We start from the raw sequence: 27727 nt of genomic DNA on the forward strand, positions 1-27727 counted from the left end.
TTTATTATTTTCATTATTATTTTTATTATTTTTATTATCATTATTATTAGTATTTTTATTACTATTATTACCTTTATCTTATTTATTACTATTATTATTATTTTTCATTAGTATTATTATTATTACTTTTATTTTTATTTTTATTTATATTGTTTATTATTATTATTATTATTATTATTATTATTATTATTATTATTATTTATTATTTCCTTATAACCATAATAGTAGTATATATTATTTCCAAAAAAAGAAAAATACCAAAAACCGAAAAAGGAAATGTTTTTAGGGTTTCTTCAAAATTATTTTTATAAGAAGGGAGCCGGGGGCGCTGGAAAAAGGGGGGGGCGCACAGCCACAGCCGGAGGCACAGAGAGCCAAACAAAAAAACCCTCAACCTATCATCTGATTCTCCCCACTTCTGTCGAATCTCTCTCTCCTGCTGCAAACAGCAGCGGCGCCTCCCTTCATCCTCAGCCATCACCTCTTCCTCTGCTCCATCTTCTCCTTCCCGGCAACTTCCACACCGAGCCTCCATCTCCACACACAGCAGGAGCGGCCCAACCTCACCCCCGCCTCCCTCCAATACCTCTCCCGCTTCTGACCTCGCCCAGTTCCGGAAATTGGGAAACCATCCACCAGCCGCACAGCTCCGGCGTCACCACCGAGCGGCCATTCTTTCACGACAGACCAGCAGATTCCATCTCCCAACCTCTGCTGCAACTCTGCATCACCGTCGTTTCCTGTAGCCACCGTGGAGGACCAGAACACCCGAGACTCACCAGGCCACTCTGCAACTCTTCTACAATCGCCGGAGGTTCTCCAGCAACCTGCTGCCAACCCGCTGTGCCACCACCGTCGTCATCCCCCGAGGCCGTCGCCCGCAGATTCTCAATCTCCGACCAGCACCGCCAGTCGCCTCTGCTTTTAGCCACTTTCTGAGTCTCCCCTGCTATTGCCGTCAACTTGCTGCCAGCAACTCCAGCCCCCACAGCCTCTCTACACACACCAGCCGAGCCCAGCCTCATCTCCGGCCACCACTTTTGGCAACACTCCACGGCGTCGTTAACTCTCTCTCTCTCTGCTCCATTCCCTGCAACTTCTCGAAACCCCTTTTCTCCACTCACCTGACGAACCAACAAGACGTCGCCGCCGCCGTGGCCACCTGTCCCTAGCCGTGGTCGTCGCCAACACTGCTCGCCGTCGTCTCTGTCTCTGCCTTTGCTGCCAGCACCAGCCCTCTATTCAAGCAGAAGTCTACAGCAGGTCCTCTGCAAAACTCGACAACTCCAGACCACCGTCACGACCACCTACCCAGGCAGCAACCACCACTGCTAGCTTTCTCCCGGCCTCCCTCCGGTACCCCCCACTGTGAGATTCCTGCACACACAACACTCACACACACACACACACACACACACATACCTATATATATATATATATATATATATATATATTTATTTTAGTGTTAGTGTTAATATATATGTACATATATATACCTATGTATTTTACATTGATTATATTATTATTGCTGTTCCTATATTATTAGTAGTATTAATATCATTATTTACATTTTATTACATTGTTTGTATTTAATTATTTGTAAAAACTACTATATTATTTGAACATTGTTATTAGTATTGTGATTATCATGTTGATTTTATTAGTATTGATATTCTATTGTTTGTCTATTATTGGCCTGGTTATCATATGGATTATATTAGTATTATATAGTTTGTACATTATTCCTTAAATTGTTATCATATTATAAGAATATTTATGTTATTATCATCTATATTATTATAATTTGTATGTTATTATTATCATCATTGTAATATTAGTATAGTATTATTAAAAAGGCAATGTTTATGTAGCATATTAATTTTTAGGGTTGTACACCAATTTTTGGTTTGATTTATTTCCGCGATTTCCCATTTAGTGGTCTTGTTAAATATTTACATATTAGTGTTAGCTTTTAGACTGTTTCCATAATTTATCTGTTTGCTTACCCTTGTATAGTTACCTCTTGATTTTAGGGCTACTTGGTTTCCATAATTTGATGAGTAGATTGTTTCCTTATTTTTGATAATTTTGTTTCTATATGTATTGATTGTGTGTTCATATTAAGGTGAGTGTCCTATTATAAAAATATGCATATTATCATTATTATTATTATTATTATTATTATTATTATTATTATTATTTTACTAATATTGTTATCATTATCCCTATTGTTATTATTATTATTATTATTATTATTTATTAACCATATTGTTATTATTACTATTATTATCATTATTGTATTATTTATTATTATTATCATCATTACTATTGTTGTTATCACTATGGTATTTATTATTATTACTCCTAATATTAGTATTATTATCACTAGTATTATTTATCAATATTATCATTTCTATCATTATTTATATTATTATCACTATTTTTAGTATTTTTGTTATTTGGCCTTATATGCACTATAGCAATTATTTTATAAAATATTTTCTTGATTTATTTCCCTATGATTTTATTGCGGGGGTATGAGCCTTTGGGCATCACGTACCTTAAGTTCTGAGGGAATATACGTATATATTTATTTATTTATTCATTTTTCATGTGTGTTTATTAATCCATAAAAGGAGTAGTTTAAAGACTTATTAGATTAAATAGGGATAATTTAAAATTAATTAGGTACCGTTCGTAAGAACGGGCGCGTAGGGGGTGCTTGTACTTTCCCCTCGCGTAACCGAACTCCCGACCCCAACTCTGGTAATGTAGACCGATTCTACCCCTAACGGGGTAGTAATCATGTGTTCTAACCGCACTGAAGGTTAGTGGTGACTCCAACATCCATGTTTTTTCATGAAAATATTAAAATTGGTTTTTATTTCGCCGCCCGGGGCACACGCGCTCCCGGGATGCCGCGACAAATTAAATTTATTTTAACAATGAGTTCTTTTTACCCAATTAAGTGCATGTAGAGTTATTCAACATACACATGCAATATGATTAATGAAATGTAGTGCGGAAAGTAAAGAGATAAAGGGAAGAGAGAATGCAAACGTGATTTTATGAGATTCCGCCAACTTGGCCTACTTCCTTACCATGAGCAACTCACTCAAGGATTCAACTATAATCCCTGCTCCTTAAATTGGGACAAAGCTTTCCTTACATCTGCTACTTATAGAGGTACAGCCCCCTCCCACTCCGCTATTTACAAGAGATACAACTCTCTCGTTAAACTCAGTTCACAACCCAGACCGTGATTACAATCAAATCTCAAATCTGCAAAACACTCAATGTTGCTTTTTACAAAGTTAGTGAGTACAATTGAAATTCCTAATACATAATCATATGATCAAACTTGAAGCTCAGTATGAATGAAATGATACAATCGTTTTATGAATGAAATGCTTCAACCTATTTCCCTTTTATCAAATCTCCCAAGTAATGATTTATGTGAAAGCTTTGGAGAATATTAAAGTTCTAGTTCACTTTGCGAAATGCACACATATATCTAATATAAACTTATTCAAAAACTTTATCTTGAATATTAGATCAATCAAAATCAACAACTTGCTTTCAAATATTCAATCACACAATGATCTTTGTAATATGTATATATATCTATATATACGATATGTATTCCAAAGATCAAAAACCCAATGTAATATCTTTTAGAAAAATATCCCTCAATAATATATCATTATGAACTCTATGGATATTCAAACAAATAATCTTATGATATTAAAAATATCAAGTCTTTGAATGAAAACTCAATTGACTCGAGAATATTTAATCAATGACAAAAGCTTTTCTCAAGTGGTAATCTTATCAAAATGATCTAATATATGTACACTCAAGATCAACCTCTTAACACATATTCAAAAATGAATTTTGCAATGAAAAGCTCTTTGAAAAATATATATCAATCAGAAAATTAGTATAGATGAAAAACTCTTATGAGAATAAATATTACCGTGCAGATTGAATCACCAAACCTTAATACCAAACGGAGTGCATAATGATTGTTAGATTGTCTTTTGTAAATCGAGGTGCCTTAGCTCAGATTCGATGTTAGAACTATGAAATCCCAACCTAAAGTTTTAGTAGTATGTTCCAATTGAGCTAAAAGCAATATCCTCAAGCGAATGCTAAAGGTTTGTTCTCTGCTATTCTCATTGATCTTGACTTTAGTACCATGGTTTAGATGATGTATATATAGGTATCTTGTCCTTAGAATTAATCTTGACCATTGGATAAAAAAATATCTCAAGAATTCTCTTATTAAAATATTAGATTTTTAAGTTTTCCTGCAAGTTTAGGCGACTGAGGTTAAAGGCCCAAGCAACTGAAGTTCCTTAGAGCTTCGAAAAATTAGCTTGGATACAGTGTCAAGTGACTGAAGTGGGGTTCAGGCTTTTGAAGTGTCGAGTTCAAGCGCCTGAAGTGACAAGTTTAGGCAACTAAAGTGCTTCGGCTAGGTTCTGTGTTTCACCATTTCGGTCTCCTGAAGAAATTCTTCAGGCGACTGAGGTTAACTTTAGGCTACTGAAGTAACCTATTTCTAGTTTTTTCTTTTTGATTCAAAAAATCTGCTTTACTCTCTTTCTTGGCTCTTTCATAAAAATATTTTTCGGGGTTTTAAAAATATTTCTAAGTCCATAAATGTCCCCTAATTACATTCATGAGATGCATGAGTCCTAAGGTCATTCTAGGGTATATGTTGAACCTCAAATTAAATCATATGAAAATGTAAATACATAAGTTCTAAGTACCCATTCTCATGACGTTCTTGAACTTGTTGCTTGCATCTTCATTTTAGTACTCTTTGAGTTCCATGGGTTGTGCCCAGATATGTATGCTTTATTCTTTATGGGTTCCATGACTTGATATCCTTCCGTGCATGCTTAATATAGTTCATGTTCACAAACTCAATGTACAGATCAAATACCAAGTGATTTGTCATTATTAAAACAGGATTGGACTCATAGAGTTAACAGATACCATGCTCAATATTACAATCATTAGGGTTTCTATATCTATCCATTAGGGTTATCATTACCACATACCTAGAATCATTATGTGGTATTGGTATTTCATCAATCATATCTCAATGATTCCATTGCAGCTTTCACACTTTGTAATGTTCACATTTCCCCAATATTCATAATCAGTATTCACATTTCAATCATACATTTTAATTTCCATATTGCATTTCATATTTCCCATATTCACATTCTAGTATACACATTTCAGAATTCACATTTTCATTTCCACATTTCAATATTTTCATATCAATATACACTATTAATCTCATATCAACATATCTCAATTCATCTCAAAAAAAATATTCTCAAATAATTTTCCATGCACATTTCATCACCTCATAATAGTATATATCATGTTTCATGTATTTCAACATTTCTCAAAATACCCATATCAGTAATTCACACATTCACCTTTTCATAGAAATTATTTCTATTCATATATAAATACCAAATTTCATCATTTTCCACTAACATGTCAATAATTCTCATTTCATTATTTTCTTAGAAATTACCCATCATTATATTTTACATTTTTCAGTATATGTCATATGCCACAGAGTTTTTATCTAATATTCATAATATATTAATTTCACAGGGAAAAATACCATAGCTTTATTTTCCACATATTCATTCAATCAATAATATCAAAGTACTGCTATAATTTATTCCTTTTTCCTAGCTTACTAGGAGTCTCGTTAAAACCAATATCCTACGCCCCGGCGCCTGAAACTCAAATCTTATAATTCACGTTTTCCCCAGATTAATTAACTAATTTCCTAAAATAATACCCATATAACCTTCCATGGGTTTCATTTACTCAAAATTAACATTTAAACTAATATTTAACACCCTTACCTGGTTTTCTGAACTATGCCTGCAGGGTCCCAAAAATTACACTCGCGGTGCTTACCCAAGCCCTGAATTCAATAACTCAAATTCAACCTCAGAATGCCCAATATTCTAGCATTTCTAAATCTACATTAATTAAATAATAAGTAGCCCTTTAATAATCCCTTATCCTAATTTTGGGGTTATGCCTGTGATGACCCCACGAGAAATCCACTCCACTAGACTTGTAGAGAATTATCCCTAGATTCTTATGGTGGTGTCCAATCGTCAATTGGGCTTAAGATTTACAAAAAAATGAGGTAAGAGTGAGAATTTAACTTAGCCTAGGAGATATACCTACGTCACTCCTACGACAAATTCACTCCGTTAGAAATGTCGGTGGCAGAGAATGGAGTCCAGTAAGATTTTTTGATTTTCAATCAGGCGAATATCAGTCGAAAAATTGAAGAGAGTGGGAGAGAGAGACAGAGCAGTGAGAGAGAAAGTGCGAGAGACTAAAGGGGCGTTCCTTCTCTGTAATCTGAAGTCCTGAAGCTTCTTTGAAGCTTCAGGTAAGGATATAACATATATATTAATATAATATTATACTATTTAATTAGTATTAATAATAAATTATTTAATTAATAAAAAATAAAAAAAATTTAATTAATTAATTAAATTTTTTATTTATATAATTTATTTATTTTTTGAAATCACTCCACTAATCTTGTATAAGCATTTTCAAGGTTATTACATTCTCCCTTCATAAAAATTTCGTCATCGAAATTGCTATTCATAAGTCAAGGTATCACCCAGCTCCAGTACTTCGTAGCTGATCACATGTGAAGGATTTGGGACGTATTTCCTCAACATAGTAACGTGAAATACGTCATGGATCCTAGATAGGACTGGTGGCAATGCCAACCTATAGGCAACTGGACCCACCCGTTCAAGAATCTCGAATGGTCCAATATACTTAGGGCTTAGCTTACTCTTCTTCCCGAACCTCATAAGTCCCTTCAATAGTGCCACTTTAAAAAATATGATATCTCCTGCGTCAAACTCCAACTCCTGCCGGTGAATATTTGCGCATCTCTTTTGCCGACTCTGTGCTATTCTGATGTTGTCTCTGATGAGTCTGACTTTATCCTAAGTCTGCTGTAACAACTCTGGCCCCAAAATTTATCTCTCACCAATCTCCTCCCAGTGTAACGGGAATCGACACCTCCTGCAATATAATGCCTCATATGGTGTAATCCCAATGCTAGTCTGGTAGCTATTGTTATATGCAAACTCGATTAGTGGCAAATACTGCATCCAACGACCTCAAAAGTCTAGCACACATGCTCGCAACATATCCTCCAGAATCAATATTGTCCTCTTTATCTGCCCATATTTCTGAGGATGAAAAGTTATGCTGAACGAAAACTGAAAACCCATGGCCTTTTGAAAAAATCCTCCAAAAATGACATGTTAATCGTGGGTCTCTGTCTGAAACTATGGACATTGGGATGCCATGGAGTCTAACTATCTCCTGGATATATAACTCAGCCAATCAGTCTATGGAGTAGTTAACTATGATGGCAAAAAGTGGGCAATCCTTGTCATTTGATCCACAACTACCCAAATAGTATCCTGTCTATGCAACGTTGGCGGTAATCTTGTGAAGAAATCTATCGCTATATGCAGCCATTTCCACTCTGGAATGTGGAGTGACTGCAATGATCATGTCGGTCTCTAATGCTCAACTTTCACATGCTGGCATATCAAACACTGATCCACATACTGGGTTATCTCCCTTTTCATGTTGCTCCACCAAAAAGACTCTTAGAGATCCCTATACATTTTACTGCCACCTAGATGTACAGTATACAGGGATCTATGTGCTTCCTAAAAAATAATCCTCTTGATCTCAGGGTCGGAAGGAACGCATAATCTGGTAAAGAACCTCAAGGCTCCATCATCTGAAATGCTGAACTCTATCTCCTGACCATCTTATACCTTTTCCATAAGTTCTACTAGTTCTGCATCATTCCTTTGAGTTGCTTTAATTCTTTTTTGTAAAGTTGGCTGCAAAACCAGGTTAGCAATAAATGTTTGGTGATCACCCTCTACTAGCTCCACCCCGAGCCTCTCTAGATCCATTTGGATCATATGCTGAATCTTCACTACAGATACAGATGAATCTATTAATTTTCGGCTCGAAGCATCAGCGACCACATTAGCCTTTCCCAGGTGGCAGCTGATAGTGCAATCAAAATCCTTTATCAGCTTCTGCCATCTCCCCTGTCTCATGTTTAACTCTTTCTACATGAAAAAGTATTTTAAACTCTTATGGTCAGTAAAAATCTCGCACCAACCCCCATAAAGATAGTGTCACCAAATTTTCAACGCATAGACAACTACTGCTAACTCTAGATCATGGGTAGGGTAGTTCTTTTCATATTCTTTCAGATGTCGTGAGGCGTAGGCTATCACTCTCCCCCGCTGCATCAACATGCATCCGAGCCCTTTATGGGATGCATCACTATAAATTATGAATCCCTCTTCACCTAAAGGAATCGTCAACACAAGCGCAGTGATAAGTCACTACTTCAACTCTTGGACGCTCTGTTCACATTCGTCAGACCACTTAAACTGCACTGCCTTCCTAGTCAATCTGGTCAATGAGTCTGACAGTTTAGAGAAACACTCAACAAACCTGCGGTAGTACCCAGCCAATCCCAGGAAACTCCTAATCTCATGCACATTCTTTAGTCATACGCAGTCTACTATCACCTCAATTTTACTCGGATAAAAAAAAATACCATCCCTAAATATAAGGTGTCCAAGGAAGGTAACATGTTCCAGCCATAACTTGCACTTCTTGATCTTAGCATACAACTTTCTTTATCTTAGAACTTGAAGCACTATCCTCAGATGTCCCTTATGCTTCTATGAACTCTTCGAATACACCAGTATATCATCAATAAGTACTACCACAAACTGGTCTAAATAATAGTGGAAGACCCTATTCATCAAATCCATAAACACTGTAGGAGCATTCGTCAAACCAAAAGGCATAACCAGAAATTCATAGTGGCTATATCGTGTTCTAAATGCCATCTTCAGAACATCTTTCACCCTAACTTTCACCTGATGGTACCCGGAGCGTAAGTCTATCTTTGAAAAGATCTATGTCCCTTGTAACTGATCAAACAAATCATCAATATAAGGGAGCAGGTATTTATTCCGGATAGTTACTTTATTTATTTTCCTGTAGTTGATGCACAACCTCATCGACCCATCCTTCTTCCTCACAAACAAAACTGGCGCTCCCTAAGGCGACACACTGGACCAAATGAACCCCTTATCTATCAGTTCCTACAATTGTTCCTTCAATTCTTTTAGCTCTCTGCCGGTGCCATTCTGTACGGCGCCTTCGAAATCGGTGGTCCCTGGAACCAGATCAATAACAAACTCAACCTCACAATCAGGAGGTAGTCTCGAAAAATCCTTGGGGAATACATCAGGAAAATCCCTCACCATTGGGATATCCTCTACTCTCAACTCCCCTTTTGATACTTCCTTCACATAGGCCAAGAATCCATGACAACCTTATAGCAGCAATCTCCTCACCTGAATGGCAGATAGTAACTGAGGTGGGGTGCGCACACATGATCCCACGAATTTGTACTCCTGTCCCTTTAGAGGTCTGCACACTACCTCTCTCTGATGGTAGTCAATGTTGGCATAGTGGGCAGCTAGCTAGTCCATCCCCAAGATTACCTTAAATCCATGCATATATAAAACCACCAGATTAGTTGACAAAGAGCTCCCCTGAAAACCCATTGGACAGTCTCTAAGTACCTTTCTGCATATCCCTACAGTCCTAGTTGGCATAGTAACAGACAAACTAATATCTAACTACTGAGGTTCAAACCCACACAACTTAACATATTCTCGGGCGATAAAAGAATCAGTCACCTCTAAATCAAATAAGGAAGTAGCTTTAAATGACAATATTGAAACAGTACCTGTGATCACATCTCCCGCCGCCTCAGCATCTTTCGGCACTAGTGTATAAACTCAAGCCAGAGCAGTATTCCTTTACTGTCCACCTCGAGGTGCCTGGTAGCCTCCTCTATATGGCCGAGGAGCAGTCGCTATCGCTGGCGATGCCTGATAGTTTCTCGCGATATGTTCTGACTGGTGGCATTGATAATAGATAACCTCCCTCACTCGGCACTCTCCCGAGTGTCTCTTGTAGCATTTGAGACAAGGAGGGGACATTTTTCTACCCTATACTGCTTATTCTCCTCCTCCCTATCATCGTTCCCCTTTGCTATCATATCTCTTCCACGGCCCTCGATTGGACCCTCCCTGAAAATCGGGAGGCAAGGGTCTCTTTCCTTGGCTCTGTGCTGCTACGCCTCTCTATAGGTCTCTCATAATCACTACAACTTTATCTACTATCTTTAAGAAGGTCTGAACCTAGAAGCCTACCACCTACTCATAAGGGTTTTGCCTCAAGCCCTCCTCAAACTTCCTCGCCTTCTTTTCCTCATCTAGCACCAGATATGGGGCAAATTAGGATAGCTCAATGAACTCACTGCATATTGTTGCACTGTCAAAGATCCCATTATTAGATACAAAAACTCTAATACCATTGCACTCTTAACAGTAGTGGAAAAGTACTGCTCGAAGAAAATATCCCTGAAGCAACTCCACGTCATTACTATAGGGTCAGGCCTCTGCTCCTCCAGTAGTCTCACCGACCTCCACCAGCGCTTTGCTTCCCCAATCAATTTAAATGTAGCAAATAACACCCTATGCTCATTTGTACATGAGAGGACTGCAAGTATCTCTTCTATGTTCTGGACCCAGTTCTCTGCTACTAGTGGATCCTCTCCTCCAGCAAATGATGGGGCTTGCATACGCTTGAACTGTTCGATCATGTAGCTCTGCCCCCCAAGCTCCTGACCATCTCAGCCATCACCTACTGGGTGACTCTAAGCAATACTTTGTCAAGGTCTCTGCCACCCATGCTAGAAGGTCCGACTCCATCACCTCCCGCACTCATGTTACTATTCCCCGAATCCATCCTGCAAAGGGAACAACCAGTCTTAGCATACAATTACTATCACCCAACTAATACACAACTATAACTCATAAATTACTATACGACCATTTATCTCCACATCCTCAATCCCCATTTAAGATTTAGTCCTACCACTCAGAAACAAGACCCAATGATAGTATCCATGGTTTTCCTGAAAACATCACCCCAAGAAAAACATAGAAACAACCCTGGTGCTGCTGTCTCTAGGCTGCAAGATAGAATCCTAAATTCTCACCTCATCCTCTAACAATCACTAACTCACATTTCAATCTACCTGTCTCCTATTTTCCTCAAAATTCATTCCTATACTCTGGTATTGTATGTAAGAACCCGAACCGTGATAACTGGGTTTAAATAAATAAGAGAGGGGAAAATTGGGAATTTGGCATATTTCGTTGACAAAGCCTTTGTTCTTCTCGTTGACGAAATTCAGAGACTCGTTGACGAAAAGAAGCCAAGGAGTCTTGGAAAAATCGATGATCTCTGATTCATCGACGAGGCCACCGATTCATCGACAAAGGCACCATTTCGTCGACGAATTGGGCCGGGTCAAAGGGCTATAAATAGGAAATTTCATTTCTTCTTCATTAAGAAACTTCAAGTATTTCTCTCTCTCTCTCTCTCTCTCTCTCTAAACCTCTCCCTACTCTCTCTCTCTCTCTAGATTTCTTTGCTGATCGTTGATGGAATCAAAAATCTGAAGTTACCATAAGGATCGTGGAAGGATTTTCTACAACTTCTACGGATCGGAATCTTGTTTCGGAGATTCTCGAGTTTTGACGTAGAATCGAGGTAAGGCTCAGTTTTCAATTCTGATCCTGTAATTTTGTAGTTAACAGTATTTTGAGTATATTTTGTACTGTGATTTGTAGGTTTTGGAACTCGGTTCGCTGTTTAGGGGTCTTGGAGTTCGGGATTCGTTATTCGGGGAAAAGGTAAGGGAACTATGTTTATATTGGTTATTTTTGAAATCGGACTTGGTGGAACTGTGGTTCATGGTCCTGTGTATGTTTTGGCTACTCATTTGGGGGGATCTAAAGGGAAAAACAATAGGTTTTTCATTATTACAGTTTTGGGAAAAAGGGGGCGACAGGCTGCATCCCTTGTTTTGTTGAAAGCCGTGGGTATATGTTCATTTATACTGTGATATTGGGATGGCCATGCCTTGACTTGTTTAAACTGTATTTTTTTGGAAAACCATGATTTAGATTGCCAAATGGGTGTGGTTTGTTTGGTTATATGAGCATGCATATGTGTGTGATATGTTAAATGGCTAGTAGGAACGGGGTTCCAAATTGTTCAGGTACTGAGAGTGTCCGGCTCTATATCCGAGGGTGTGTGTTTATCGTCTGGCACGTAGGCAAGAGTATCTGGCTCTATATTTGAGGGTGTGAGCCTATATCGGCAGATCAGGCCGAAGGGTATGGATCCACCAGTTTAGCGCCGGTACGATGCCATCAGAGTCAGGGACTAGCCATGTGTCGGCTGGCTACCGGCCAACGCTGAATTGTCGCGGACCGACTTCAGGCCGAAGGGTGTGACGACACCAAGATTGCTGATCTTGTGTATGTGTATGTGTGCGTGTATGCACTATGGAAATTAGTACTGGAATGCATTTAATTGCTTGTATGTTGTATCATGATAACACTAAAATGTCACACGCCGATATAACCTGTGTTTTTCCTTACTAAGAGGTGTCTCACCCCTATTGTACGTACATTTTTATAGATCCTTCGAGTAACTCGAACTAGCGTCCTGGTGTAGGGAGTGTAGTGGCCGGTGTACTGTGTTTAACGCTTAGGTAAGTGCTAGGACTGTAATTTTGGTGGGTTGCAATTTTAAGATGTATTTGGGCACCCAGTTTGTACGTTTTGATAGAGTCATGTTCTGCTTTTGTATAGACTTTAGTATGGTACTACATATGTGTATATAGATGACCTTTTTTCGCTACGTATATGTTGTGTTTGGATGTGATTAGGGTACCTGGGAACCCCACAAGGTCAGACCCTCATCCATTGTATTGTATCCTTGGATGTTTTATTGGATACAGGGATAGGTCAATTACATTTTCACCTTTGGGTCCCATTTCGGGGTTCAAGGCATGACAGCTTGGTATTAGAGCTAACCAGGTTACTAGATCTTGTGTGAGAGCTAACCAGTTTGGTTGACGGTTGTTCGATTGCTAGATTAGGATTTGTCGACAATATTCCGTGTTTTTCCTGGGATGATGATTCCAGTAAAAGCAGGGCAGATCATTGATGACTTTCGTGTCGGTGTGATAGGACAGACGGACCTGGCAGGAAGTAGTTAACACGATTAGTGTAGATCATTGTGTTAACTGTATGGGTTGTAGGGATACTGATATATTCCTATTGTGTTGCAACATGGAGCCCAAGGATAATAACTTGGGAAGTGGCTCCGAGGAGACTGCGAGCGATGAATCCCCTTCTGTGCCTCGAGGTTTGATGAGGCAGGTGTTGCGGGAGATCGGGCGGAGTGTGAGAAGACGCGAGCGCTCTCCTACTGCTACGAGGTGCACCATTGATAGGTTCACATGCATGCATCCTCCGACGTTCTCTGGAGGACTTGACCTGACGATAGTAGAGGATTGGGTGGAGAAGACTGAGAGGATCTTGGAGGTCCTGCACTGCACGGATAGGCAACGAGTCCTTTATGCCACCTTCCAGCTGTTTGGGGAGGCAGGACGATGGTGGACTGCGGTGAGTCTACTGGAGAGGCAGAGAGCTGGTCCTGAGAAGATGACGTGGAGCTGTTTCAAGGAGGCGTTCTTCGACAGATACTTCCCAGCTTCCGTGCGTGATGCGAAGGCAGATGAGTTTTCTGCGCTGACTCAGGGGAGTTTGACGATGCAAGGGTATGCGGCTCAATACATAGAGCAGTCCCGCTTTGCACCATGCATGATCTCGAGTAAGTGTGAGAAGACTCGGAGGTTTAAGGAAGGATATTCGTAGACTAGTGGGTATGCTTCAGATCCGCGAGTTCTCGGTACTGGTGTATAAGGCCACGATGATTGAGACCGGTATCTGAGAGGACGAGGTGGATCAAGAATCGAGGAAGAGGACAGTACCTTCTGGTTCTCAGACAGGATCTCGTCAGGAATTGTGGAAGAAAAGGAGCAATGGCTCGGGTTATCGTCAGAATACCGAGCGCCAGGATTCTCAGATGAGCCAGATTGGTGGTCGTTGTACCAGGTGCTTCAGACAGCACGAGGGTGAGTGTCCGTATTTTGATGGTAACTGCTGTAACTGTGATCGACCTGGTCACATAGCTTATGATTGTCGTGCACTGAGGCGAGATGTGCCTACATTTAGTGGGGACCGAGGGAGCAATTAGATACCTCGGGAACTGCTCAGATGAATACAGCTTTGGTTAGAGTATACTCTCTTACTCCAGCGGACGCTGAGCATGTAGGTAACGTGGTGACAAGAACCTTATTATTGTTTTTGAATAAAGCTTCTATTTTGTTTGATTCAGGTGCAACCCATTCCTTTGTATCTGTGAATTTTTTGGGACTATGTGGGGTTAAGACCCGAGATATGAATGAGGTATTATCTGTTACTATGCCATCTGGGAGTGTATCTTTTTGTAGGAAGATGTTGGAAGACTGCCCAGTGGTGATTCGGGGAAAGCTGCTATCAGTAAATTTTATTGTATATGACATGTCGGGGTTTGATGTTATTATGGGGATGGATTGGTTGTTCTCTAGTTATGTTGTGATCGACTGTCGTAGGAAGGTGGTAGTTTTCAGACCTCCTAGGAAGCAGGAGTATGAATTCGTGGGATCGTGTGTGTGTTCGGTGCCACAGATTCTGTCGGTTCTACAGGCGAGGAGGCTACTCTTGGATGGATATGAGGGGTACCTAGCTTTTATGAAGGAACTACCGCGGGATGAGTTGAGACTCGAGGACATTTGGGTTGTCAGTGAGTTCCCAGATGTGTTTCCAGATGATTTACCCAGTTTACCTCCAGATCGTTAGGTGGAGTTTACGATAGAGTTGCTGCCTGGTAAGGCACCGATCTTTAAAGCTCCGTACCGAATGGTTCTCGAAGAACTTCGAGAGTTGAAGGAGCAGTTGTAGGAATTACTGGACAGGGGATTCATTTGACCTAGTGTTTCACCTTGGGGGGCTCCAGTATTGTTTGTGAAGAAGAAGGACAGGTTGATGCGGATGTGAATTGATTACCATGAGATTAATAAGGTGATTGTGAAGAATCGCCATCCTTTACCGTGTATAGATGATCTCTTTGACCAGTTGTAGGGAACGCGTGTCTTTTCGAAGATCGATTTGCGGTCAGGATATCATTAGGTGAGGGTTAGCGCGGAGGATGTAGCGAAGACAACTTTCCGAAACAGATTTGGCCACTACGAGTTCTTGGTCATGCCATTTGGGTTGACGAATGCTCTGGCGGTGTTCATGGATCTGATGAACAGGATTTTTCATGCGTACCTAGATCGATTCGTAGTGGTATTCATTGATGATATTCTGGTATACTTGAGGAGTACGGAAGAGCACTTGGAACATTTGAGGTTAGTGTTACAGATTCTGCGGGAGAAAAAGTTATATGCTAAACTGAAGAAATGTGAATTCTGGTTGAGTCAGATTGCGTTCTTAGGCCATGTTATTACTGGGGATGGTATATTAGTTGATCCTAGCAAGATTGAAGTTGTGGTCAACTGGGTAAGGCCGAAGAATCTCCAGGAGGTTCGGAGTTTTCTAGGATTGGCGAGTTACTATTGTCGGTTCGTGGAGGGTTTCTCTAAACTGTCTAGACCTCTAACATGATTGACTAGGAAGGGAGTCCAATTTGAGTGGACCAGTGATTGCGAGTAGTGCTTTCAGGAGTTGAAGGACTGGCTGGTTACTGCTCCAGTGTTGACCATTCCTTCGGGGGATGATGAATTTGTGATTTATAGCGACGAGTCTCTAAAAGGCTTGGGATGTGTGCTTATGTAGCAAGGTAAGGTAGTGGCGTATGCTTCTCAACAATTGAAAGAGTACAAGAAGAATTACCCTATATATGATCTGGAATTGGTTGCTATGGTATATGCACTGAAGATCTAGCGACACTATCTGTACGGGGTGTAGTGTGAGATCTTCACTGACCATAAGAGCCTCAGGTATTTCTTTACGCAGAAGGAGTTGACCATGAGGTAGAGGCGTTGGCTAGAGTTGATTAAAGACTACAATTGCATGATCAGTTATCACCTGGGGAAAGCTAATGTGGTGGTTGATGCGTTGAGTTGGAAGTCAGGACTTACGACTGTATCTGCAATCGTAACTCAATGTCACATTAGATGGGATTTGGAGATCTCAGGTATAGAGTTGGTAGTTGGTGATCATCAGGATTATCTTGCTGGTTTGGTGGTTCAACCGACTTTATTTGAGCATATCAAAGCTGCGCAGGCTAGTGATGTAGAGTTGGCAGAGGTTAGGGAAAAGGTACAGCAGGGACTGGGTATGGAGTTTAACATCTATAAGGGAGGTGTGTTGAGGTTTGGGACCAGACTATGTGTTCCGAACAATGATGAGATCAGAAGGACGATTTTAGAGGAGGCACATCGTTCCTTGTATATGGTACATCCTGTTAGTACAAAGATGTATCGGGACTTGCGCGAGACCTTCTGGTGGTCTGCTATGAAGAGGCAGATTGCTTAGTTCATGGAGCAGTGTTTGACGTGTCAACAGGTGAAAGCTGAACATCAGAGGCCGACAGGGCCGTTAGAGCCTTTGCCTATTCTAATGTGGAAATTGGAGCATATTTTTATGAATTTTGTGATCGGATTGCCACCAGTACTTCACGGGTAGAATGCTATTTGGGTGATTGTGGGTAGATTGACGAAATCTGCTCATTTCATACCGATGAAAGTTAGCTATCCTTTAAGTAGGCTAGCTGAGTTGTATGTGCGTAAGATTGTGAGAATGCACGGGGTACCAGTGTCCATTGTGTCAAATCGAGATTCGAGGTTTACTTCTCGATTCTAGACGAGCTTATAGGAGGCACTGGGGACGAAACTTACTTTCAGTACAGCCTTCCACCCCCAGATTGATGGACAGTCGGAGAGGACGATACAGATATTGGAAGATATGTTGTGAGCTTGTGTGTTAGACTTTGGTGGTAGCTGGATACATTTTATGCCACTTATGGAGTTCGCTTATAATAACAGCTTCCAGTCTAGTATCGGGATGACACCGTTCGAGGCTTTGTATGGTCGGAGGTGTTGATCTCCTTTGTGTTGGGATGAGGTTGATGAACGTCAGGTCTTAGGACCTGAACTTATGCAGCAGGCGTCTGAGAAAGTGGGTTTGATCCGGTAGAGGATTAGATCAGCTTAGAGTCGGCAGAAGAGTTATGCAGCTATTCGTCGTCGTGAGTTAGAGTTGAAGTGGAAGGTAAGATATTCCTGCGTATTGCTCCGATGAAAAGGGTGATGAGATTCAGCAGGAAGGGCAAGCTGAGCCCGAGGTATATCGGACCATTCGAGGTACTTGAGCGAGTGGGTCCAGTAGCCTACAGGATTGCATTACCTCCAGCACTTTCGAGGGTCCACAATGTGTTTCACGTTTCCATGTTGAGGAGGTACGTGTTGGATCCTTCGCATGTTATTAGTTATGATGAGTTGGAAATTGAGGATACTTTAGCATATGAGGAGATACCTGTTCAAGTTCTGGACTATAAAGTTCAAAAGTTTCGTACCAAAGAGATACCGTTAGTGAAGGTATTGTGGCGAAACCACAAGGTTGAGGAAGCTTCTTCGAAACTAGAAACGAAAATACTCCGGAAGTATCCATAGTTGTTTTAAGCACTTGTACATGGTCCTACTGTGGGTTGGGATAGGTGGTTAATTGTCGGGAGTGTGTGTGTGTGTGTGTGAACTCTTGAGACGGTTGTATATGTAACCACGGTATTCCTCTGCCATAAGTAAGGGTATGTATGTGTATATGTATGATGGGGCTACGCTGTAGTGGTCGCCAGTTTCTTGTTGGTAGTTGGTATATGGGTTCGATTGTATGTATGAATTTGGGAAGGAGAGATGACAAATTTTGAGGACGGAATTTTTGTAAGGAGGGGAGATTGTAAGAACTCAAACCGTGATAACTGGGTTTAAATAAATAAGAGAGGGGCAAATTGGGAATTTGGCAGATTTTGTCGACGAAGCCAGATTTCGTTGACGAAGCCTTTGTTCTTCTCGTCGACGAAATTAAAAGACTCTTCGACGAGGAGACGCCAAGGAGTCTCGGAAAAATCGGTGATCTCTTATTCGTCGACGAGGCCACCGATTCGTCGACAAGGCCACCGATTCGTCGACAAAGATAGTGGAAGATTCGTCGACGAAGGCACCATTTCGTCGAAGAATTAGACCGGGTCAAAGGGCTATAAATAGGAAATTTCATATCTTCTTCATTAAGAAACTTCAAATATTTCTCTCTCTCTCTCTCTCTCTAAACCTCTCCCTACTATCTCTCTCTCTTTCTCTAGATTTCTTCGCCGATTGTTGATGAAATCGAAAATCTGAAGTTACCACGAGGATCGTAGAAGGATTCTCCACAACTTCTATGGATTGGAATCTCGTTTCGGAGATTTTCGCATTTCAGTGTAAAATCGAGGTAAGACTCGGTTTTCAATTTTGATATGGTAGTTTTGTAGTTAATAGTCTTGTGAGTATATTTTGTACTATGATTTGTAGGTTTTGGAACTTGGTTCGCTGTTTAAGGGCCTTGGAATTCGGGATTTGTTATTTTGGAAAAACGTAAGGGGAGCTATGTTTATATTGGTTATTTTTGAAATCGGACTTGGTGGAACTGTGGTTCACTGTCTTGTGTATGTTTTGGCCACTCATTTGGGGGGATTTAACGGGGAAAACTATAGGTTTTTCATTATTACAGTTTTAGGAAAAAGGGAACGACGGGCTGCATCCCTAGTTTTGTTGAAAATCGTGGGTATATGTTGATTTATACTATGATATTGGGATGGTCGTGCCTTGACTTGTTTAAATTGTATTTGTTTGGAAAACCATGACATAGATTACCAAATGGGTGTGGTCTGTTTGGTTATATAAGCATGCATGTGTATGTGATATGTTAAATGGCTTGTAGAAACGGGGTTCCGAATTGTCCATGTACTGAGAGTGTCCGGCTCTATATCCGAGGGCGTGTGTTTATCGCCTGGCACATAAGCAAGAGTGTCTGACTCTATATCCAAGGGCATGAGCCTATATTAGCAGATCAAGCCAAAGGGTGTGGATCCACCAGTTTAGCGCTGGTATGATGTCATGGGAGTCGGGGACTAACCATGTGCCGGTGGCACCATGCTTCGCGGGTTGGCTACGGGCCAACGTCGGATTATCGCAGACCGGCTTCGGGCCAAAGGGTGTGACGAAACTGAGATTGTTGATCATGTATATGTGTATGTGTGCGTGTATGCACTGTGGAAATTAGTATTGGAATGCATTTAACTACGTGTATGTTGTATCATGATAACACTCAAATGTCACACACCGATATAACCTGTGTTCTTCCTTACTGAGAGGTGTCTCACCCCTACTATACGTACATTTTTACAAGTCCTTTGAGTAACAAGAACTAGCATCTTGGTGTAGGGAGCGTAGTGGCCGGTGTACTGCATTTAGCACTTGGGTAAGTGCTAGGACTATAATTTTGGTGGGTTGCAATTTTGAGATGTATTTGGGCACCCAGTTTGTACGTTTTGCTAGAGCCATGTTCTGCTCTTGTATAGACTCTGGTATGGTACTGGATATGTGTATATAGATGACCTTTTTCCACTGCGTATATGTTGTGTTTGGATGTGATTTGGGTGCTTGGGAACCCCACGAGGTCGGACCCTCATCCATTGTACTGTATCCTTGGATGTTTTATCAGATAGAGGGACAGGTCAATTACCTTTTCACCCTTGGGTCCCATTTCGAGGTTCGGGGCGTGACATTGTATTTAGCTATCTACTAAAGTCTGCAGAACCTAGCAAGCTAGACTTTAATACCAAACTATGACGCTCTAATTTTCGTACCAATTTTTTATATAAAAAATAATAAATATTCACATGTCATCAACAATATTCACAAATCAGCCACATCAACAACCCTGTTACCACCCATATGACTCGACCCACATTGTGTACTGGATAAATAGTTATTTCATTTTTACAACCTAACAGCAAAAGACAGTATATACATAACAACTAAAATACAATACCTAGAGTATCAACATACATACATACATATATATATATATATATATATATATATATATATACATTACCATCTCATACCCAAAAACAATACAACCCTAGGGAAATTACACCTCCCTAGTCCAAGAACTCACCCTATGTATCAAGGTCTAAGCTCCCTACTATCTTAGAGCTCTTTTACTTGGCCTATCTTTGTTCCTTGAAAAGTTTTGATAATTTAGGTGAGACACATCTCAGTAAGACAAAATAAATTATTTATAGTGTGTGGCAGTATGAGTTTCCTTATACCATAATATATCAACATATCATTGATTGTATTTTCTTAGAAAATACACCATTCCATATATACAGTCATATAGATATACAACACAAGCTTTCAAAAGCTTTTAATTTTGTTTCCATAACCATTCATACACAACTTTTGTTTACCAGCGAAGTTCCTTAGGATAGGGAAGCTTACCCGCCCATATAAGCAGCTTCCCTCTGCCATGACATCGTCTTTATTCTTACCCAAAGAACTCGGGTTCGACCACAATTGATACTTATCATGACACTCACCTTACTCAATAAGGCCCTAGGCGGTGTGTTTTACTTCGCTTTAATTATTTATGTTATTAACTCACACAATTTCATTTCTCATTTTCTTTCTCATTTCTGTTTTCATTTCATTTCCTTTCCATTTCCATCTAGCTTATGAGTGTCTTCGGTAACAATTATACCCATGTCTATAACTCATGGTTGCCTTGAGAATATTCACTATCCCATGCTTCCCTCCATGGTCAAGGTTGTGCGGCCTGAAGGTTAGATCTAACCGCAGTTGGCTGACTTGGTTAGATCAAAATATCATAACACATATCGATAGTACGACTGGCCGACCTATAGCCCTGATCCGGACTCAGGAGGCACAACAACTCTACTATACAGTTCAGTCGACTATCACACCACACGCTCCACGTGTTCATGTGGTTGTACTAACACTACTAGCAACGGTACCGTGCTTAATATCACAACCCATCATTAGGGTTTCTATATCCATCCATCACAGTTATCATTACCACATACCCGCAATCATTTTGCGGTATTGACATTTCATCAATCATATATCAATGATCTCATTACAACTTTTGCACTTTGCAATATTCACATTTTCCAAGTATTCACAATCAATATTCTCATTTCAATCATAACATTTCAATTTTCATATTGCATTTCATATTTCTCATATTCACATTCTAGTATAAACATTTCAGAATTCATGTTTTCATTTTAATGTTTCAATATTTTCATATCAATATACACAATTAATCTCATATCAGCATATCTCTATTCATCTCAATAAAAATATTCTCATCATTTTTCTGTGCACATTTCATCACCTCGTAATAGTATATATCATTTTCACATAGTTCATCATTTCTCAAAATACCCATATCAGTAATTCACAAATTCTCGTTTTCATAGAAATCATTTCTATTCACATATAAATACCACATTTCTTCATTTTCCACTAACATATCAATAATTCTCATTTCATTATTTTCTCAGAAATTACCCATCATTATGTCTTACATTTTTTAGTATATATCATATGCCACACAGTTTTCATCTAATATTCATAATATATTAATTTTATAGGGAAAATACCATAACTTTATTTTCCACATATTCATTCAATCAATAATATCAAAATACAGCCATAATTTATTCTCCTTACCTGACTTACTAAGAGTCTCATTAAAACCCAAATCCTACGCCTCGGCGCTTGAAACTCAAATCCTACAATTCACGTTTTTCCCAGCTTAATTAACTAATTTCCTAAAATAATACCCATATAACCTTCCGTGGGTTTCATTTCCTCAAAATTAACATTTAAACTAATATTTAACACCCTTACTTGGTTTTCTAAACTATGCCTACAGGGTCCCAAAAATTACACCTGTGGTGCTTACCCAAGCCCTGAATTCAATAACTCAAATTCAACCTCAGAATGCCCAATATTCTAACATTTTTAAGTCTACATTAATTAAATAATAATTAGCCCCTTAATAACCCCCTTATCCTAATTTTAGGGTTATGCCTACGACGACTCCACGAGAAATCCACTCCGCTAGACTTGTAGAAAATTATCCCTAAATTCTCGTGGTGGTGTCTGATCGTCAATTGGGCTTAAGATTTACGAGAAATTGAGGTAAGAGTAAGAATTTAGCTTACCCTAAGAGATATGCCTATGCTACTCCTACGACAAATCCACTCCAGTAGAAATGTCGGTGTCAGAGAATGAAGTCCAGCGGTATTTTTTGATTTTCAATGGGCGAATATCAGTCGAAAAATTGAAAAGAGTGGGAGAGAGAGACAGAGGAGTGAGAGAGAAAGTGCGAGAGACCAAAGGGGCATTCCTTCTCTATAATCTGAAATCCTGAAGCTTCAAGGATATAACATATATATTAATATAATATTATACTATTTAATTAATATTAATATTAATTTATTTAATTAATAAAATAAAAATAAAAATAAAATAAATAATTATTTAATTTAATTAATTTTATTTATTTATTTTTGAAATCACTCCACTAATCTTATATAACCATTTTCGAGGTTATTACAAACAACATTAGGAATAGAAAACTGTAAAGGAAATAAACATCCCACTTTAGGCCCCTTCGCGATCACCGTCTACGACACCTGATCCTGCACAAGACAACCACCACAAGAAAAATGAACATCACAATTATTATCTACCAGTTGTCCAATAGAAATCAAATTGGTAGACAATCCAGGAGAGACAAAAACATCACGCAATGAATAACTCAAATTACCAACAACAGTAATTGGAAGAGTATTGCCATAAGCAATTTAAATATTTTGCATGCTTCTATACTTACAAACACCATGGGGACCCGTCATATTACCAGTCATATGATGAAAGGCACTAAAAAAAAAAAGGCCAAACAATCAACTAAATAAAGGCAAGCCTAACTTAAATCAGGTCCAAAGCCAAATAATAAGAGGTCCATAGACACAACCAGATTACAAAAGCCTTGCAGAAATAAAAAGCCTAGATAAAACATGGAAGGCCTGTCAAAACACAGAAGCCTAACTCGAAATACCTGTCCTGTGTGAAAAACGACACAGTAGAGGAAGAAACACAACACCTTCGTCGATCACACCAGGAGGAGTCGAAGCTGCTGACCACCATAGAAACTACCGACAGCCACAAAATGCCCAGCAACCACGAGAAAAACACCGAAATGAGTAGTCCGCAACCAAGGATAGCGTGTGCAGCTATAAAAAATTCCGGCAGCCCCCAACAAAACTCAAAACCACTAAAGTGGACACCATAGTGAAGGTCGACGCCCACGAAAAGCAAGAAAGAACTTGCTAAAACAAATATATTTTTTTATTTTTTATTTTTTAAAAGCGGCGATGAGAATCGCATCCTGTAATTAAGACCAAAACGACATAATCAGAAGAGGGGCTCTAATACCATGTTAATTTTGGTCTAAATGCCCTTTCCATCAGGTTTGCTTTCATTATATATAGAAGAGATTTATATAGTTGTTACCCGATTTTCAGCACATTTTCGGCACCTAAATGCTGCCAGATTTTCAGCAATATTTACAGCCTAATTTTCTGCTATATACAATCTAAATATAAACTAAAATATATCAACTAAATTAGTTACAGCCTAATTATCCTAAATTTTCTCCGTAATTAGGAATTTTTGGAGTGGTCTCAATCAAACAATATTGTATGAGTTAAAATCAAAGTATACTTTATATTTAAGTGCAAGTATAAGTCCGAAGGCAGGCTTGTGTTTTCTTCATGTGTAGGAATATTATAAAATATTGTTGAGGATTTGTCATTCTCTCTTCCTAATGTAAAATTACCATTATATTATATAGAATGACTATTTCCACTTTGGATCCAACTCTTGAGTCTCCTATACCAAAAAAAGAAAAAAGAAAAAAAGCAAAAAAGTTAAGTACTCAGAGGCAGCTATTTACCTACATATTCCTTGACACTTCTACTCGACAATGGTTGCATTAGCCATTACAGTAGTCCTATTAGTGTGGAATTTTCTGTACAATGCAGTTTCTTCAAATTGCACATTGCCCAACACATGATTCCAAATCAAAACTTGAATTTTATGCTTTCAAATAGGGGTACTCGAACTTGACTAAGAAATTTTAAAATTGAAACTCAACTTAAACTTGGTCCATCTTATGATCGTTGAACTCTAACTCGGCTTGTGAGTTTTTAAAACTCAAGTTTAACTCAAATAAGCTCGATCTGTCTATAAAATTAATTAAATAAATATATAACGTACATAAATTTAAAATATATGATATATAACTTAGATAATTTTAAGAAATACTAAAATAAAAATGTTACATTCTGCTGGATTATGCTCGTGTATATTATTGTGAAATTTGAACTCGATTTGTCATGCTACTTGAGTAGCTTGAACTCGAATAAAGCGGTTTTGAGCTGAGCAACACGATAAGTTGAGACTGAATAGCTTTTGAGTGGGCTTGATTCACTTATATCCTACCTTATAGACGGTGTGAGAGTCTTCTACTTTATATGAATTTTAATAACAATTACCAAATTTGATTTACGCATGTATTGAACATATTCTTTAGGCTGTTGGAAAGATTTAAAATCACCATTGCTTGTTGTAATAGTTTTGCCAACCCCACCAAATAGGTCTTAAAGCTTCTTGTTGTTGTGACAAAGTTTATTAGAATTCTCATGTGGGATTGGACACTCGTTTCTTCTTTAGTTATGCTGTTTCTGGTGATTGAACTTTCAATCTGTAGCAATCTAAATATAGTGATTGCCTCATGATTATGGGAATAAAGACATGGTATATGCACTTGCATCCGTGTGGAGAGAGAGAGAGAGAGATCAAAGACTTACATGCATTACATGTTATTTTCCAAACAGATGGCTAGAGTGGGGAGGAAACTTGCCGCATCTTTCTACTTATTTGCGTCACAAGGAAGCTTATCTAATTATGTTTACCTTGCTTTGAAGATCATCTTTGTCGAAATTGCCTTCTTTCTTTCTTTGTTCTCATATGCTGCTGTCCCACATGAAAAATTTTCATAAACCGTTCCTCTTTCCTTTGGATGATGCAATTTCCAACAGCTACACCAATCACTACCCCACATCCATATCCCATTAGCACTGCTATCCAGATAAAACTGTTGATTTCAAATCCGGAGTCATGATCTTTCGGGTATGTAAATGCTGAACCACATCCATTAAAATGTGGAGATGGACACGGGCTGGAGCCACAAGGGGGTAAGGGAAGCCCACAAAGGCCAGGGTTGTTCGCGAAATTGGACGCTGGAAAAGTGGCTAATTGGCGGCCGAACGGTATGGAGCCTGTGAGATTGTTGTCAGACACATCAAGGAAACTAAGAAACGAAAGTTTCTCTAGTGACCCTGGGATGTACCCTTGAAGATAGTTGTGAGAGAGATCTAAAATTTCAATCTCAATTAAACTTTCAAAACTATTGGGAATGTTCCCACTTAATCTGTTGTGTCCCAAATTCAAGACACGCAAACATTTTATTGAACCAAAGCTTTCTGGGATAGTCCCAGATAAGGAATTGTAGGATAAGTCGAGGTAGACTGTGCTTCCATTGGCTGTGAAAAGGAAAATCTTGTCAGCAGGGTAGATTCCTGCTGTGGGGCAAGAGACAATTATAGGGGAATTTACCAGCGCCTCTTCCCGGATCCCTTTAGAGTCGATGAGTGCTCCATCACCCTTGCAGGTGGTGCCATGCCGACTTCTCAAGACTGCAAACTGCTGGCTGGAGATACGTCCGGGGATGGGCGCTCCATCTTTCTTGGCAACTTCTGATGGTATGGGTCCTGTTAGATGGTTGCTGTTTAAGTCGACCCAGAAAAGGCTTTTGCATTGATGCAACTCCTGTGGTATCTGACCAGTTAGCATATTGTTATCCAGTTGGAGAATGGTGAGATTGTGGAGATTACCAAGACCAGACGGGATTTCTCCAGTTAGTTTGTTGCTGGAAAGTGACAACCAGGCCAAGTTAGTGCAGTTAGCAAGAGATGATGGAATTTTTCCGGAGATGAGATTGTTGTTTAGAACTAAAGTCTCCAGATTTCCTCCATTACTGCAAATACCCTCGGGAATTTCACCAGAGAGGTTGTTTCCCCACATTAACAAGCTTGAAAGATTTGGGAGGGTCCAAATTAGGGATGGAATTGGGCCACTTAGGTTATTGAGACTAAGATCAATGGTCCTTAGATTCTTGCAGTTTGCAAGGTCTAGAGGCACTGTTCCAGATAGAAAATTGTTGGGCAATAGTATATTTTCAAGGGCAGGAAGTGATTGGTTTGGAGAAGGTGTTGAGCAAAATCCGAGAGGAATATTCCCTTCAAGGGCATTAGAACTGAGGTCAAGCACTTGAAGTCGAGTGCAATTAGTCAGAGATAACGGTACCGAACCAGTGATGTTGTTAAAAGGTACGTAGAGGTACCTTAGACTTGGAAGAGTACTGATTACTGTATTAAGAAAATCCCCTGAAAGCATATTGTTTCCTAGATTGAGGCACCGCAAAAGTGAGCATGCAGTAAATGTCAAAGGTAGCCCACCATTGAGTACATTTGCAGAGAGGCCAAGCTCTTCAAGAGTCCCACAAGTCCATCCTAACGCGGGTGGGATCTCTTCTGAAAACTGGTTATAAGCGAGAGACAACCAACGCAAATTTTTAAGGTTCCCCTACAAGGCTCCAGGGATTTTGTACTGGAGCTTATTGTGAGAGAGGTCGAGTGTCTCAAGGTTGTCACATTTTGTCAAGCCTGTTGGGAACCCAGTTCCTGAGAGGCCATTATTAGATAAGTTAAGCAACTTGAGCCTACTGCACTCGCCAAACTCAAGGCTGGAAAACTTGGTGGAGAAGTCATTATGAGAAAGGTCGAGTTGTTGGAGAGATGAGCTGAAGTTGAGAGAGCCACCCGTGATTGAGTTCCCGGAGAGGTTAAGGGAAGAAAGGCCATTGCAGGATAGCAACAGTACTATAATGGGTGTTGTGTCTAGAGGGTTTGAGAGGTCATTGGAAGACAAGTCCACGGTCTCGAGACTGCATGATCCAAGGCTAGAGTTAGCGGAGACATCACCACCATCGGAGAAGGAATTGTTGTGCAGATCGAGATGGCGAAGATAGGGAAATGCCAAGAGCGGGGTGAGATGGAGGTGGCCTGTGAGCTCAAAGCTGCTGAGGTTGAGGGCTGTGACTCGTCCCTTGGAAGAGCACGAGACGCCTAGCCAAGAGCATGGGCTGGTAGAAGCTGCATTCCAACCCCACAAAAAGTCATTTGGGTCAGCCACAATAGACAACTGCTTGAAGGTCACCAATCTTCCCACATCCTCTTTGCTTTGTGGCTGTTGGTTTTTCCCTGAAGCAGGCAATTCTCTGCTGTCCAAAGCCGCCAGACAAAGGCCAAAAAGCAGCTGTGTGAGCAGTATAGACCAAAAGCATCCCAT

The 27727-nt window shown here is 39.7% G+C and overlaps 1 pseudogene; it reads right to left on the reverse strand.

Annotated features, from left to right (window-relative positions):
* Nucleotides 1–677: 677 nt before the first annotated feature.
* Nucleotides 678–27727, reverse strand: LOC131155935 (serine/threonine-protein kinase BRI1-like 1; annotated as a pseudogene).

This window comes from Malania oleifera, chromosome 5 (genome assembly GCF_029873635.1).
Source record: "Malania oleifera isolate guangnan ecotype guangnan chromosome 5, ASM2987363v1, whole genome shotgun sequence".
Classification (NCBI taxonomy): domain Eukaryota; kingdom Viridiplantae; phylum Streptophyta; class Magnoliopsida; order Santalales; family Ximeniaceae; genus Malania; species Malania oleifera.